The 15,602-nt window shown below is 39.5% G+C and overlaps 1 protein-coding gene across 3 annotated transcripts in view; it reads right to left on the bottom strand.

The window, feature by feature from the left end:
• Positions 1-14,335, bottom strand: part of SCML2 (Scm polycomb group protein like 2) — a 94,008-nt gene extending 79,673 nt beyond the window's left edge. For all 3 annotated transcript variants that reach the window (XM_045778014.2, XM_087860365.1, XM_087860366.1), the window contains exon 1: positions 14,238-14,335. The gene's annotated coding sequence lies outside the window, so the exon portion shown is untranslated. The remainder of the gene's footprint in view (positions 1-14,237) is intronic.
• Between the last annotated feature and the right edge of the window lie 1,267 nt (positions 14,336-15,602).

Raw genomic sequence — 15,602 nt, 5'->3', positions numbered from 1 at the left:
AGACCTAAATAAATAAATCCACATACCATGCACACAAGTTGGAAGATTTCTTAAATAGGCATAAAATTGCACTAGTTAACTATAAAAGAAAATATTAATAAACTGGATTTAATAACTTATCCAAAGGCAATATTTAATCAAGATAGAGGGGTACAGGCATAAGGATTGACATATAGGCCAATGGATCAAAACAAAGTCCCAAAAGATGCACATTTATATGGTGAATAGATTTTCAACACAAGTGCCAAGGTAATTTAATGGAGAAAGGATAGTTTTGGTGGTTTTTCTTTTTTCAACAAATAGTACTGGAACATTTCCATGTATCAAAAAAATAAAAAACAATACTTATCTCAGAAGTCAATACACAAAAATTACCTCAAAAAAGATTATAAATTTAATGTAAAGCCCACAACTATAAAATTCCTAGAAGAAAACACAGAGACCTTGTGACAACAAGTTAAACTATGACTTCTTAAATATGACACAAAGCAGCACAACACATCAGAGAAAAAACTGATACACTGGATTTCATCAAAACTAACAACTTCTCTTCAAATGATACTGTTAAGGATAAGCCACAGAATAGGAGAAAATACTTGCAAAATATGTATCTGATAAAAGATGTGCATCCTGAATATATAAAGAACTCTTACAACTCAATTTTTAAAAGGCAAACAGTGCAATAAAAACATAATTGGCAAAAGATTTCGATGATCACTTTGCTAAAAAAGATACACAAATGGCCTGTGAAGCGTGTGAAAAGATATTCAACATCATTAGTATTCGGGAAGCACAAGTTAAAACCGCAATGAGATATGACTACATAAAACGGGTAAAATTAAAAAGACTGACAATACCAAACGTTGATGAGAATATGGAAAAACCAGGACTCTCATACACTGCTGGTGGGCATAAAATAATTTTTTAAAGATTTTATTTATGGGGCACCTGGGTGGCTCAGTCGTTAAGCGTCTGCCTTCGGCCCAGGGCGTGATCCCAGGGTCCTGGGATCAAGTCCCGCATCGGGCTCCCTACTCCACTGGGAGCCTGCTTCTTCCTCTCCCACTCCCCCTGTTTGTGTTCCCTCTCTGGCTGGCTGTGTCTCTCTCTGTCAAATTAATAAATAAAATCTTTTTTTAAAAAAAGTTTTAATTTATTTGAGAGAGAGTGTGAGAGAGAGAGCAAGCATGAGTGAGGAGGGGCCAAGGGAGAGGGTGAAGCAAGCTCTCTGCTGAGTGCAAAGCCCATCATGGGGCTCGATCCCGGGACCCCAGGATCATGACCTGAGCTACCCAGGTGTCCCTAAAATAAGTATTTCTATAAAAACAGAACTTTCTTAGCGTTAAATGAAATGCAATGTTGTTAACTTCAAAACCAATGCTTTGGAATCTAAACCACTTATTTTAAAGGTAGAACCACAGACCAAGGAATAAAATAAACACTACTTATCCCCAGATAAAGACAGGAAGAATTCCAGATCCCTTTAGTTTGAGATTAGCCATATTAGATAAGATCAACTCTTTCAGAGTTTGGAAACTTTTCCTTTTCAATTATCATAGTCACTCAACACCAGTGAGCAGATGTATCCCTTGTGAAGTCCAAAGTCATGCCAAATAAAGCCTTCAATACACAAAAAGAACTCAAATTGTTTATGAGTGCATGAGTCAGTGACTCAATAAGCATTCCGTTTCAGTCCTCATGGTGTTAAAGTGCAGTGAGTTGTTTGAAGACACCATTCAGACTCTTAACTGTAGAGAATAAACTGAAGGTTACCAGAGGGGAGGTGGGCAGGGGGGATGGGTGAAATAGGTGATGGGGATTAAGGAGTGCACTTGTCATGATGAGCACTGGGTGATGTCTGGAACTGTTGAATCACTATAAAATATTTCTTTTCAAATATTCCGAAATTTATATATTTCCTTGATTTGTTTATCCCTCCTGATTCTCCCCAATATTTCTACTATCAAAGGTTTATATTCGACATATGCAAATTTGTAAGTTTTTTTTTTTTTTTTTCTTTTTAAGAAAGAGAAAGAGAGAGAGGGTGCCTGGGTGGCTCAGTCGATTAAGCATCTGCCTTCAGCTCAGGTCATGATCCCAGAGTCCTGAGCCCCATTGGGGGGGGGGGGGTAGTGTCCCTGCTCAGCAGGGAGTCTGCTTCTTTTCTCCCTCTGCCCCTCTCCACCGCTCGTGCTCTCTCTCTGGCTTGCGCACACTCTCTCTCAAATAAATAAATAAAGTCTTAAAAAAAAAAAAAAAGAAGAGTGCACCACAGAGCAGGGGGCGCCAGGGTTAGGGAGGGACAGAGGGAGAGGGAGAGAGAGAATCTCAATCAGGCTCCACCCCCAGTGTGGAGCCCGACGCGGGACTCAATCAGAGGACCCTCTGAAATCAAGAGTAGGATGCTCAACTGACTGAGCCACCCAGGCACCAGGCGAACGTGTAAATTCTGATTCAATCTAGGCACTAGATGTAAAATCAAGTGAATGCTTAAGCTTACTTTTTTAATATTTTTTTTAATTATAAGACAGATAAGAAAAAGGGGGAAAAAATCTCCTATAACCCTACCATCAAACAATACCTGCTGTTAACCATCTGATGTATATCCTTTCGATTGTTAAAAATCACATATGTAAATCCATATATAATATACATTTGAACCACTTTTAAATACATAATTTCCAAATTCCATTTATCAATAATCTTCTAATAAAATTCTGCCCATATTATAATTCATAAAGCCAACATTTTTAGCTAAAAACAAAAACTGGACAATAATAAATGCCTTTTAAAAGTTCATGCCTTGGGGCACCTGAGTGGCTCAGTCGGTTAAGCATCTGCCTTCAGCTCAGGTCATGATCTCAGGTCCCTGGGATCGAGTCCCATGTCTGACTTCCTGCTCAGCAGGGAGTCTGCTTCTCCCTCTCTCTACTTATGCTCTCTCTCTGTCTCTATCAAATAAATAAACAAAATCTTGAAAAAAAAATTCATGCCTTAAGGAAAAACTCCACTATTTCAAGATTAACACTCAAACAGGAGAAAAATTAGTGCTTATTCTGTAACCTAAAAAGTGATAAACACCAGGCACCTGGGTGGCTCAGTAAGTTAAGCTTCCAACTCTGAATTTCAGCTCAGGTCATGATCTCTGGGTCATGAGATCAAGCCTCACATCAGGTTCTGCACTGGGGGTGGAGCCTGCCTAAGATTCTCGTTCTCCTTCTCCCTCTGCCCTGCCCCTTTAAAAAAAAAGTGACAAACACCAAGTTAGATGAAAATACATTTACTAAGGCATTGGGTCAATTTTTAAGTTTATGACATATTTATCATTTTTTAATATTGTTTGATCACCAAAACTTTTCACCATTTCTATATAATTGTTATGTCCTATACCATGCGATTTTTTAAAAGGCTTAGTAGTTCCAATATAAAAACATACCTATAGAAGGATGGGCCTTCTAGTATTAAAAAGAACAAATAGGGGGACGCCTGGGTGGCACAGCGGTTAAGCATCTGCCTTCAGCTCAGGGCGTGATCCCGGCGTTGTGGGATCGAGCCCCACATCAGGCTCCTCTGCTATGAGCCTGCTTCTTCCTCTCCCACTCCCCCTGCTTGTGTTCCCTCTCTCGCTGGCTGTCTCTATCTCTGTCAAATAAATAAATAAATAAATAAATAAATAAATAAATAAATCTTTTTAAAAAATAAATAAATAAAAAGAACAAATAGGGGTGTCTGGGTGGCTCAGCTGGGTAAGCGACCAACTTTTGATTTTGGCTCAGGTCATGATCTCAGGGTCGTGTGTTGGGCTCTGTGCTGGGCATGGGGCCTGCTTGGGATTCTCTCTCCCTCTGCCCCTACCCACCCCTTAAAAAAAAGAGCAAATAAAAATGTACTAGTTAGAAAAAAATTAGTATTCAACCTGAATGATTAATTTCTCTCTGGTCTATATAAGTTTCACTACAAGTTAAATATGCCAATTCAATGGGAAGGATAAACATTTTCCTAGGACTAAGTACTAGGAGGAATATGTACAGATCTTGATGTAGAGGAATGCTCGTTAATTTAATAGAAACTATCTTTGAGTATAATTTGAGAAAACAGAAAAGTTCTTTTGTCTCTCTTAAAATGCCCCAGCATTACACTGTAATTCATCTATGTCTTTCATCACTATACAAAGGTAGAGATTATAGAAGCCAAAGGAACAGATCACGATCTACTGGTAAATACTGCTGGCATCAACTCATAGTTGAATACCCAGTGCCTCAAGTAAAGATATGCCGTGGAGCTAAGAACATATCTATATGACTTACATACCAGATATGCAGATAGCACAGCTGTTGTCTTTCTGGAAAAAATTAAAAGCCTATCATTCTTTTAGAAATAAAAACGCATCTCACACAGTCGTCGTCTGCATAGGAAACAACAGAAAAGCTTAATTTTGCTCCCAATATACTTTGAACTGCTTCAGCACTTTTAAGAAAGACTCAAATAGGACTGCCAAAGTAGTTCTCCATGTTATATGGGAGAGAAAATTTGGGCAAGAAAAAAAATTAAAAGCTTTGTTTTGTTTTTGCCAGCATACAGAGAAGTTGCTTCACTGAATGCATATAAGGAGCAACTTCACTGTGTTAAAAAAAATTTTTTTTCAAATATAAGTCAGCCAAAAGAAAAGTATTAGGTTAGCACTATTTTCTTTCAAAGATTTCATTTATTCATTTCAGAGAGAGAGAGAGAGCACAAGCATGAGTGGGGGAAGGGGCAGAGGGAGAAACAGACACCCTGCTGAGCAGGGAGCCGGATGCAGGGCTCAATCCCAGGACCCTGGGATCATAGCCAGAGCAGAAGGCAGACGCTGAACCGATTGAGCTACACAGGCACCCCTGGTTAGCACTATTTTATAATAAGTGTCTAACACTGACATTTCTTTTACCAACATACTACAGGTACACTAAATCTAGTTAATGTATCTAGCAAACTTTGAACAAGCATTGATATTCTGGGATCCCTTACAAAACCATTTGTTTTGAAGATTGTATCTTGTTATAGAATTAAGAGCTAATAAGAGATCAACAAATGCTTTGAAAATTCCTGCATTGTCTTCAGCCATTTTCTCAGTACGATTAAACAATGATTAATAGTGGAATTATTTTTTAATTTTTTTTAATTTATTTCTTTCTTGAAGATTTTATTTATTTACTTGACAGAGAGCGAGCACAAGTAGGCAGAGCAGCAGGCAGAGGGAGAGGGAGAAGCAGGCTCTCCTCTGAGGAGAGAGCCCGACGTGGGGCTCGATCCCAGGACCCGGGGATCATGACCTGAGCTGAAGGGAGACGCTTAACCAACTGAGCCACCCAGGCGCCCCAATAGTAGAATTATTAAACCTAAAATTCCCATTGATCTTACGTGATTCTGGAGAAAATTCTAAGTGTTTTTTTTTTCTTTCTTTGAGAAAGAGTTTTAAAGAACTATTTAGCAAGTTAATGGGTCTATAATTCTAAGATTACAGGGCCTTTCCATTACTTGTTTGTTTCAGGTTGTTTGTTTTGCTTTTCCATTTTTTTGGTTTTGTTTTGTTTGAAGATAAAGTAATACACCTTGAGTCTCAAATTAGAGACCACTATGTGAAGAGTCAGTAAGGATAAACATTTTTACAAGAACAGGAACTTAACAAGTCTGACAAGGAAGAAATCTCCCAGGGCCCTTTTCAACTTTAAGCCATTGGCCAGTTGTTATAAAATGGATGGAATTATATAGAATCTCAATCTGAGAAGGTATAAAAATAAACAATGTACAGCTGAAAAAGATAAGCTTGTTCCTGTACCAACAGCAAAATTTGCTGCATATTTCCCAGACAGAAGTCCCATAGGTGGGAATACGTAATGTCCAACCTTAAGCATTATTAGACTTGTTCACTGAACCTCCCATTTGGCAGATATTAAAATCCACATTTTTTGAAATAATCAAGTGACCTTAAATTGGGACATCAAATTTTTATTGGTGTAGAAAAGATTCTCTACACTATTATACATTTACCAGACTAACCTTTTCCTGATAACTAAGATTTTGGTAATAAATATAACAACACTGAAAATACAAAGAGTTGCTGGGACACTCTACTTTTTGCAATCTGGCCACTACCTACCTTCCTTTTCCCACAACTGCTTTCCAAAACCCTAATTACCTCCCAGTCATCAGACCCCATTTCAGTGTTTCAGTCCTTATTCTCTTGACACTTCAGGAGTGATAGGTCACCCCTCATTCCAGACACCTCTCATCTCTGAGCCTCAGGTTCTCTGGTTGTCCTACTTCTATTACCCCTCTGTGTCTACTTCCTCCTCCTGTCCTAGCCATTGATCTTCTCTAGTCACTCAGTCTCTTCCTCTAGATCCTAGTAATTTTAGAGTCTAGAATCTCATTCTGTTCCATGGTGATGCAACATCCCTATGTAGATGACTCCTATATCAGCATCTCTCATCTCAATCTCTCTCCAAAATTTCTAGTGTAGCCAATTGAACATCAGTCAAAATGCCTCACAACCACTTCAAACATTACATATTTAAGAAATCAAACTCCTTTGCCTTCCAAAATAACTGCTTCCTTTTTAAATAAGCATTACTAATACCCAGTCTTTCTGAATTAGAAGTCATCTTTGATTCTCTTCTTCCTTTGTCCAGTACCTTATCAATTACCAAGTTCTGCTGATCCTTGAAGATCAGAAAGCTGGTAGTGAAAGAAAAACGATTCAAACCTAAGTCTGTTAAAACCCCAAAAAGACAGGTTTCAGTACACTGTCCTTGCTTCGAAAGGGAAAAGGAGACACACCATGCACTTTGGATAGAATGGATCCATGAGGCGTAAGAAAATAAAAATTATGGTCCCTAGGGTCTAACGATGGTAGTGATGAAAATGGTAATAATAAATACTATGAGTTGTCACTTATTGAACTCTTGCTAAATATCTTGTACCCTACTAGGGCCTTTATATACATTTTTCTTATCTAAAGCCTATTACAAGCCTGTAGGGTTGTTACTGTTAATAATGTCCATTTGAAAGTTAAGAATATTGAGGCTCAAAGATTTGCACAAGATCACGCAGTTAGACTGGACAAAGGTCCTTGAATGCTTAACCACTTTGCTAAAATCTCTTCTGTTGTGTTTGTGTACATGTTTTACCTCACCCTGATAGAATTAAGCTTTTAGGGGCAGTATTACGTCTGGTTCATTTTTGTATTCTCCATTGTCTATCCACAGTGTCTTTTACTTGTAGGGCTCCCAAAATGTTTGCTAAATGACTAAATGTAATCTGCTGTGCTACTGGCTACTTATACCTAAATCATATAGTCCCAGGACATTGTGGTTTTAAAAAAAATTGGGAGGGGGGCTGGCTGTCATTGTTGTTCTTCTCGGTTCCTTCTTGCAATGTTTAATCTGCTATGGTTTAATTTACACAAGTCTAGGTCAACGGGCCAAGGAGAAAATTCTGTGAGAACTGAGACAATCCCTTACTCTTCATATCATCCTCCTTCCCAACATCTGATTAACCTTTAATTTTTTACTCTGAATTTGATTTCTAGAATGTTTGAGGTCTCAAAAGACAGGCCTCAGTGTAAATTGGTCACTACTTTAAGTGTTTTTTTTTAGGGAGAAGAACAGCTAGGAATATATGCTGTACCAGAATTCAGTTTATAAATTCCAATTACATTACAGTTGGAACTAAAACACATGCTTTAAACCAATATTCACACACACAAAAACGGAAAGACACTGTCACTACACACAAAATAACTTGGTTGCATAAATATTTCATTATATTCCTTTGAGTATATCAATAGTATAAGAAGTTTCAAGGCCAGGAGAGGTTCACAAATATGCTTGCTGGTAGTTTTAAAGAAAATGTTGGAATAAGTGATCAAGTTACACACACACATAATTCATCAGAAAATAGTAATGAAATAGCATAAGTAGAACTTTTTTTTCATTTTTAGTCTATCTTGTTATGAAGACACTGTTTTCAAAATTGAATAACAAACAAAAAAGCTCTTCTTTGCTGCCCAGTCAATATGTAAGAGGATGATAGGGAAGCCTGAGTTAACTGCATTAAGATAGCACCTTTAAGTTTTTCATTTTGACTTAAAAATAGTTTATTACTTTGGTTGCAAAAAGTACTTCACATCTCTACCTAAATGCAAAAACTCATACTGATTTAAGTGAAATACATTATAGCTATATATTTTCCTTTGACAAAGAGCAGCTGGCTCTTTTAACTTTTTTAACTTTTTTTTGCTTCTGGTAATGGAGATTATCCTAATACAGCATAGGAAAAATGTATATATCCATCATATATGCATATATAATTTGTTGGAATTGGAGATGATTCATTACTTAAGGATCTCACAAACACCTACTCAATTCACTCAAGTAAATAATCAAATTTGCCACTTTCTGATACATCTATAAAAGTAAACAGGAAAAAAAAATTCTGAATTCTAATGTTGCAATTACCTTTAAATATAAAATTCCATCTCTGAATTGTGAATAATCAATATTAAGAATGAACATTTTTGGTAGTGAGGATTTATCAAATCTAGCCTCCTGGAGGAAATTAAGGTTTCTAGAGGAGCAATTTTAATTATGCTTTAGTAAAGTCTACCCCAAAAAGTTAGAAACTAGTCTTTTTCTGTATCAAAACAAACCCAAGAAGAAAATAACTATTTTTAAGAATTTTTAATTTATCTCAAAAATTATAGCTTATAAGTTGAAATAATTACCTGCAATTTTAAAATAATTTATCTGAAAGCTATGCATTTACTTAAGTACGTTATATCAGGAAACAGATAAATGAAAGACAAGTCAAGGGTTGCCAAAATCCCAGTTTATAGTTGTAAATTCCTAAGGTTTTAAAGCACAGCCACAGGCTAATTGCCCAAAGACCTGCTGCCCACCGACATTTGCGGAGGACTGAAGTTAATAGCAGGGCATGTCAATTTACTACAGGCAGCTCTTGGTGTGACATTTTGACAAAAGAACTGGGTCAGGTTACAGCCTGTTCCTATTATCACAGCAGTCTAGATTTATAGTTTCTAACACCAGCCCTACAAGAAATAATGGAAATGATGACAACAACAATCCCTGCTAGACAACAGACTACAGAAAAGCATGCAATAAACCACAGTCTGAAGTGACCAGAAAACTAAACATCCCTGACAATACTTAAAACGTGAGGCAGGTGTCAGTAAATTATTCGTTTAAGTATTTCTAGAACCTCTCAAAATCTCAACCCAAAAAAATCTCAAATCAGAGTTTCTAATCTAAAATAAAGCAATATTTAAAGGTACTTACCAGTATCAAGTACTGCATTTTAATTCTTTTAATAACTACCAAAGATAATGTGTTTCATTTGAGCAGTTTTATAAAACTCTACCAAGTCAATAAAAAATAAAGATAATACTGATCATTATTTTTCAAATAACATTAAAGTATATTGAGAAATACTCCAAATAATATTTTAAATCTTTCAAATGGAACAAAAAGACAACAGTTTCACAGCAAAAAGCATGTTTACAACTGTACAGAGAAGGAAGATAACAGAAAAAACACATGTGATTCAATCACAGTCAACTTTAAATATATAAACAAAATCTTAAACTAGCTAAGAATGATGAAAAGTGACCAAATGATAAAGAAAATAAGAACTTTCTCAATACACATACCAAATTTAAAAGACTATGTCAAGGTTACAAGGTACATACCAAGCAAATGAAGCTGTTTATGACTGGAATTCTGCACCAGTTAATCCTTATGAGAAACGGAGGTTGAGAAAAATCAAATATGTCTAAAGAAGCAAAGCGAGTCCCACCAACTGCTCCCTGAGAAAAGAAAGTATTCTAAAGGTATGCCCTAGAATTGCAATATATCTGTCCCTTCTGAAGTTTACAATGGCACATTACCACAAAAGGTGGGCACTCTCTTTCCGCTCTTAGAACAATTTGCTCCTATAAACTTAGGAAGGGGCAGAGCCACAGCCATAAACACAGGTCACAAGTAGTAGGTAGTCAAATGCTATCTTCAAATGTTTCCCAGTTCTTTACTCATAAAAAAAAAAAGCTTATTCTTTTTTTCTTCTCCTTGGTTAAATAAGGAATTCATCTACCTTAGGGAGAGGAGTATGAAATTAAATTGAACAGCAACATCATATAAACTGCTTAAAAGATTCCCAAACCTTTCACTTTTCACGCAACAAGATATCCTCATTTATTACATCAAAACCTTTCCACCACACGCCCAAAAAATGAAAGTAGGGGAAAGGTTTAGGGATATATGTTTAGTAGAAACCATTTAACTTAAAAATCACTTGTATTTTTACTTCCAAGGTGGCCAAGGTTTACTTAGATTAGACAACATAAAGACAAAATAAGCAAAAACGCCTTACTCATGAAAAGCAAAAAATATATATATATATGCACATCACAAATCTTAGATGGTTTCTAAAATTTTTTTCAAGTTATCTGGCTTTAAGAACCATCACCTCTGTTATCTTTTTTAAAATGAGATGTTATTTTTTTAAATGAGATGTTATCACTATAGTAAAGGCATTTCTATACTTAAAGTAACCAAAGCCCAAACTAGTTAGAGACTTGGAACACTTACCACTAAATTATACCAACCTATTCTAACATAAGATAAACAGCAGTGGTTTCTTTCAACTACTTCCCTAATACAAAAGGATCACAAATATTAAGACCCCAACCCAGGGAAGGGCGAACTTTTTCTTTCAAAATCATCAACATCAGCCATTTTCAAAATTTCCAGGTTTTTGGTTCCTGAAATTAACTATCACTTCAAATCCTAAGATATTATGTAGTAATTTTCCAGACATCAAAAATGTTCTTAAAATTCTTAAGGGTGCTTGATTTGCTCACTCCAAGCTACAAAACATCTCCTGGCAATGCCAGACCTATATTCACAACCACAGCCTCAAAGCTCTAACACTGATGGCTAGCAGAGCTCACTTTGTTCATATCTTGTGTATCCTAAAAACCAGGAATATGACTATGAGGAGACAATGAAACTTCCAGAGAGGTGAACTAAAAGAGAAAATGACCTCAGATTTCCATTCACAGCTGGAATCAGAACACGGCCGGCATAAAGGGGAAAAGGGGAGCAGACAGGGTAACCTGGCAAAAAAAAAAAAAAAAAAGACTAGAGGCGACTAATAACTCAAATAGCAGAGGATCCCTTGCATCCTCCAGTGTTCCCATGACTAAAGCTACAACAATCATTTCTATTGACCCAAAGAGAGGGGCAGTAAAATAGTCAAGTGAAATTTTCCTCCTCCCTCCCTCTCTCCACCCTCCTAAGAGCTCAAACTAAAATTGGGATTTGGATTTTCCTTAAGTGGAACAAGAGCTATGTCATTTTCATTCAAAAGACTTAGTATTTACTCAGCCTTTTCAAGGCACTTTACTATCATCAATTATTTCTCCGTGAGGCAGCGCAGGATTACCCTGACCATTTCACTGATGCGGAAACAGATACCAACAGCAAAGGGAACGGGGGCAGGAAGAGGGGAGATAGGAAGCATCTGGGGGGAACAGACAGGCAGCTAAAAAGGAACAAACCCAAAAGAAAACGAGAGTCACATCTGGCTCATAGCTGGCCATCATAACCCTTGTTACTTTTTAGCTCGGAGATTTTTGAAACATTTTGAAAAAAGAAAATGCTCTAAATTATGAGTCAGTTAATATTTAGTTACAAACTAAACTACTTACTTGGTCATAGAAGCGAAGTTATTTAGCATTAAAAAAACCTCAATCTCCAGAGCACATAGAGATTTCAATTTATACCAATAATTCACTTTTCTTCCCAAGCCTAACCAGTATGTTTATCTGTTTGATCTAGAAAATAATCTCATAAAAATGTATAGCTTTATTTAATCATAAAGATGCACAAAGTTAATATCAACCCAAGTAACAAATAATTCAGTTACACCCAGAATTTTGTTTAGAGAATTATAACCAAAATACCGATTCCCTGAATTTGCCCTTGAAATAAAATAACTACTTGTTCTACATTCATATTGATTTTCTTAGCTATAACTTTGAAATTTTCAGGAAAAAACTACTGATGGGCAGCCTTAAACACCCAGAAGCCAACATTCATAGCATCTGAATAAATGCACCTTGAACTAAACTCCATACTACAGACAGCACAGGCACTTCAAAAAGATGTATTGATTGAAACAAAAAGACTGACCAGTTGCCTCATGAGAAAAACTGATACCACATCTTTAAGACTGACTCCAATGTTTTTTGTACATATCATGACATCATTAGCTTTAAAGCTACCTCACACATAATGTAGTTCAGTTACATTAATCTTTTTTTCCAAACAATTTCAAAACAAATCAGGTCCTCTAAAGGAAACAGGTACACACCCTTAAGCTTATAAGGTTGTATGATATATATGTTATTCATTCAAAAGTTTCAAAGCTGTTTTAAATGTGTTTAAGTTTTTGAAAAGATCTTTCAGACTGTTTTGAAGACTGTGGATAAAACTATAGCCAAACAAATACAAAGCATCAGGTGAGTGCTCATAAATTCACTCCATTTTCTAAATCCCAAGTGGACTTTTTTTCCAAAAGCGTATTTTCGCATTCCTCCCATTAAATATACAAAACCAAAGACTGCAAAAAAAAAAAAAAAATCATCCCTGGAAATACGTTATTTAATGAGTAATTAAGAAAAAGAATGGCAAGAAAGGCAAAATTGTGATTACTGAAGAACATTCCCAAGCACTGCTATTGAAAAGAATTAAATGAATCTATGAACTATTATAATACAATTGCTTGTCATAGGAAGTTGTATTCCATAAATGATATACATCTTATAATACTGTTTCCCCAAAACAGTAATATGAATAGCTCTGGGAGCATTAAAAATGCAGCAGCATCTGCAGCTGTCTTGGTAAAGAAAACTATCCCGGATAATTTTGTAAATCATATGATCATAAGTATCCACTTTTCCCTGCCTTACCTTCCCCCTACTAGCGGATCCATTCACTTTCCAGAGATATCCTGAAGTCACCTTAACACATAATTCATAAAAGCTAATCTAATTCTTCAAGATAAAGGCTAATTTCAAGTTATAATCACACTTTGTAATGAATGACAAATGTTTTACAACCTTTAAAAACATCAATAGTCTTAAACGGGGATTTGTAAATACCAGTGCTGGCCAAACATTTGGGGGCCGAGGGAGGGGGCAAATTACAGACCTCAAATCTATGTGCAACCTCAAGGCGCAAAATCTATTAAATTCGCCTGCTCGCTCTCCCTCTGGCGATTCGGTGATTTACACCAGGATGCAGCAAGCACAACCACTAGTCAGGTGGAAAAAGCAAGAACGCTGTCCCTTAAAGGCACCAATGGTCCCTAGACCAGATCATGCCGCGAGAACACAGCGACCGCCCCGCAGCTCCTCGGGAGAGTTGGAGCCCCCTCTCCGCCCCCTCCAGGCACACACGCAAGGAGGGCCGCGCCCTCCTGCCCCACTTCTCCCCCGAGGGCCAGCCACCGGCGCCCCCCACACACACAACCTCCCAGAGCCCCGGGGCGCGAGTCCGATGGGCACCTGGCACCCGGACCGAGCCCGCGCTCCGCCACAGGCGCATCCTTCCGGGCTAACGTTTCCCTCCCAAACTCCAAAAGTTATCTCACAACTCCCCGGAAGGCAACCGGGCGGGCTTCAGCCCAGACCACGCAAAGTCATCGCTGCTCCTCAGCCCCACCGGCCCACCGGCGCTACTCCGGGGCCCCAGCTCGGCCCCCCAGCCCAGCTCCACCCACAGCAAGAGGATGCTCAAGAGGGTGCTGTCCGCGCTTCGGGCCAGCGGGCGGCTAGAGAGCGACAGGGCAACCGAACGCCGCGCAAAGGAAGGGCCCGTGACCGGCGACGGGGCCCCGGGGGAATACGAGGGGCTGCGCAAAAGCAGCTGTGGGGCGTCGTGGAGGGCGCTAGGTGGGGCAGGGGAGCCCTAGCCTCTGAGGTGAGGCTGCCAAAGGTGGGCCACGGGGGTGCGGGGCCGCGCCAAGGCCGGACCCCGCGGGGCGGTAAGGGGGCGTTACTCGCGCGGGACGCGCAGCGAAGGGCTCCCGGCCACCCGCCCGCCCTCGGACAACGACCAGAGACCGGATGCCACGGCTCCGCCTCTCTGCCCCTCACGGGGCCCAGAGTCGCCACGCACCTCGGGTCTCGTCGGCGAAAGGAGCCAAATTGTCACACTAGTCCCGCGAGCCGGTACCGGTCTTCACACCGCCGCCGCCATGTTTGAGAAGCCGCGCGCGGAGCCGCGCATGCCCCGCAACCGCCACCACCGCCCCGCCCCCGCCCCAGCTGGCCCGCGTGCCCTGCGGTTGCCGCAAGCACGCCCTATGACCGCTGCCGCGTGCGGGGCCCGAGCTGGGGGCGCCGCCGGAAGGCAGCGTGAGCGGCGGCGGGCGACGAGACGCTGCAAGACCAGGAAAGCCCTTGGTAGTTTTCCTCCATCCTCCCCCCACCATTTGCCCTCCCGCCAAAAAGAAGCCAGTCGCAGCCCATGCACCCAAGACTGTGATGGGCCCCCTACTGAGACCCCGGGTCTGCATCAAGTTCCATCGCGGGAACTGGCTCCCCTTGGCCATCGCCTTTGACTCTTCGGTTACCACCCACACTGGCCACGCACCGAAAAGGCAGGCGCTTCCCTAGGAACTGAAGCAAGTTCGATGAGCAAGGAAAATGCAACTCTTCAGAGCAGCTTGAGCAAAGCCACTCCTTCGCGGGTTGCAGCATATTCCTTGAAACAGTTTTTTTTTTTTTTTCATGGGTTTTTGCCACGCATTCCCCTCCAGCTCCACATTCTGAATTTAGTTGTTCCTATCAACCCAGGCTTGAGCTAACGGGACTAGGTTAACCCGGATGGGAAAATAATTTGCTCACTGGTTTGAGAGTGCTTGGGAGGGTCCTCGAGAATGCATTTTGGGGTCCCCTCTGCTGTATCTTCCTCACCCGGAGGCGAGCGGTTGTGCAGGTGGAGGTTGCACCGAGGGGAAGGGGGCGGTCGTAAAAATAACCTTGAAACAGCCCACGGCTCTCCCAGCACAAAATGTTAGCTAACAGAAAACCCGAGAAAAACATCCCATCCCTCGTTGTGAGGTTAGGTATAAGCAGATTTAAAACTTTTGTTTGAAAAATAATACAATGTGCTGTGTTAGCGAAAAGTAACCCATTGGCAGGCCTTCTCTCTCCAACTCTGTAAAGCTGGATGTAGGTTTTTCATTTGTGATCTCCTTAACTTAGCATATAGGACATACTGTATTTTTAAAATAATAATTAGGAAATCGAAGCCTTAAACAAACAATGCGGAATATATCTATTTTCCGCAATACAGAAATTATTTTCATACAGGACTTTTGCAATATTAAACGAAGGCCAAATTAAAGCTTTTTTTATTGTATCTAAGCATTGACGAATGGCACAAAATCAAACTGCCAAAATAAACGTTAGTGCAAATTTCATAAAAACTTTAAGGAGAAACAGAAAACCTAGGCCACTGTTATGCAAATATTAGAGA

Source organism: Ursus americanus, chromosome X (genome assembly GCF_024610735.1).
Source record: "Ursus americanus isolate L20-20 chromosome X, mUrsAme1.1.p, whole genome shotgun sequence".
NCBI lineage: Eukaryota > Metazoa > Chordata > Mammalia > Carnivora > Ursidae > Ursus > Ursus americanus.
This window is presented reverse-complemented; position numbering and strand designations above follow the sequence as displayed.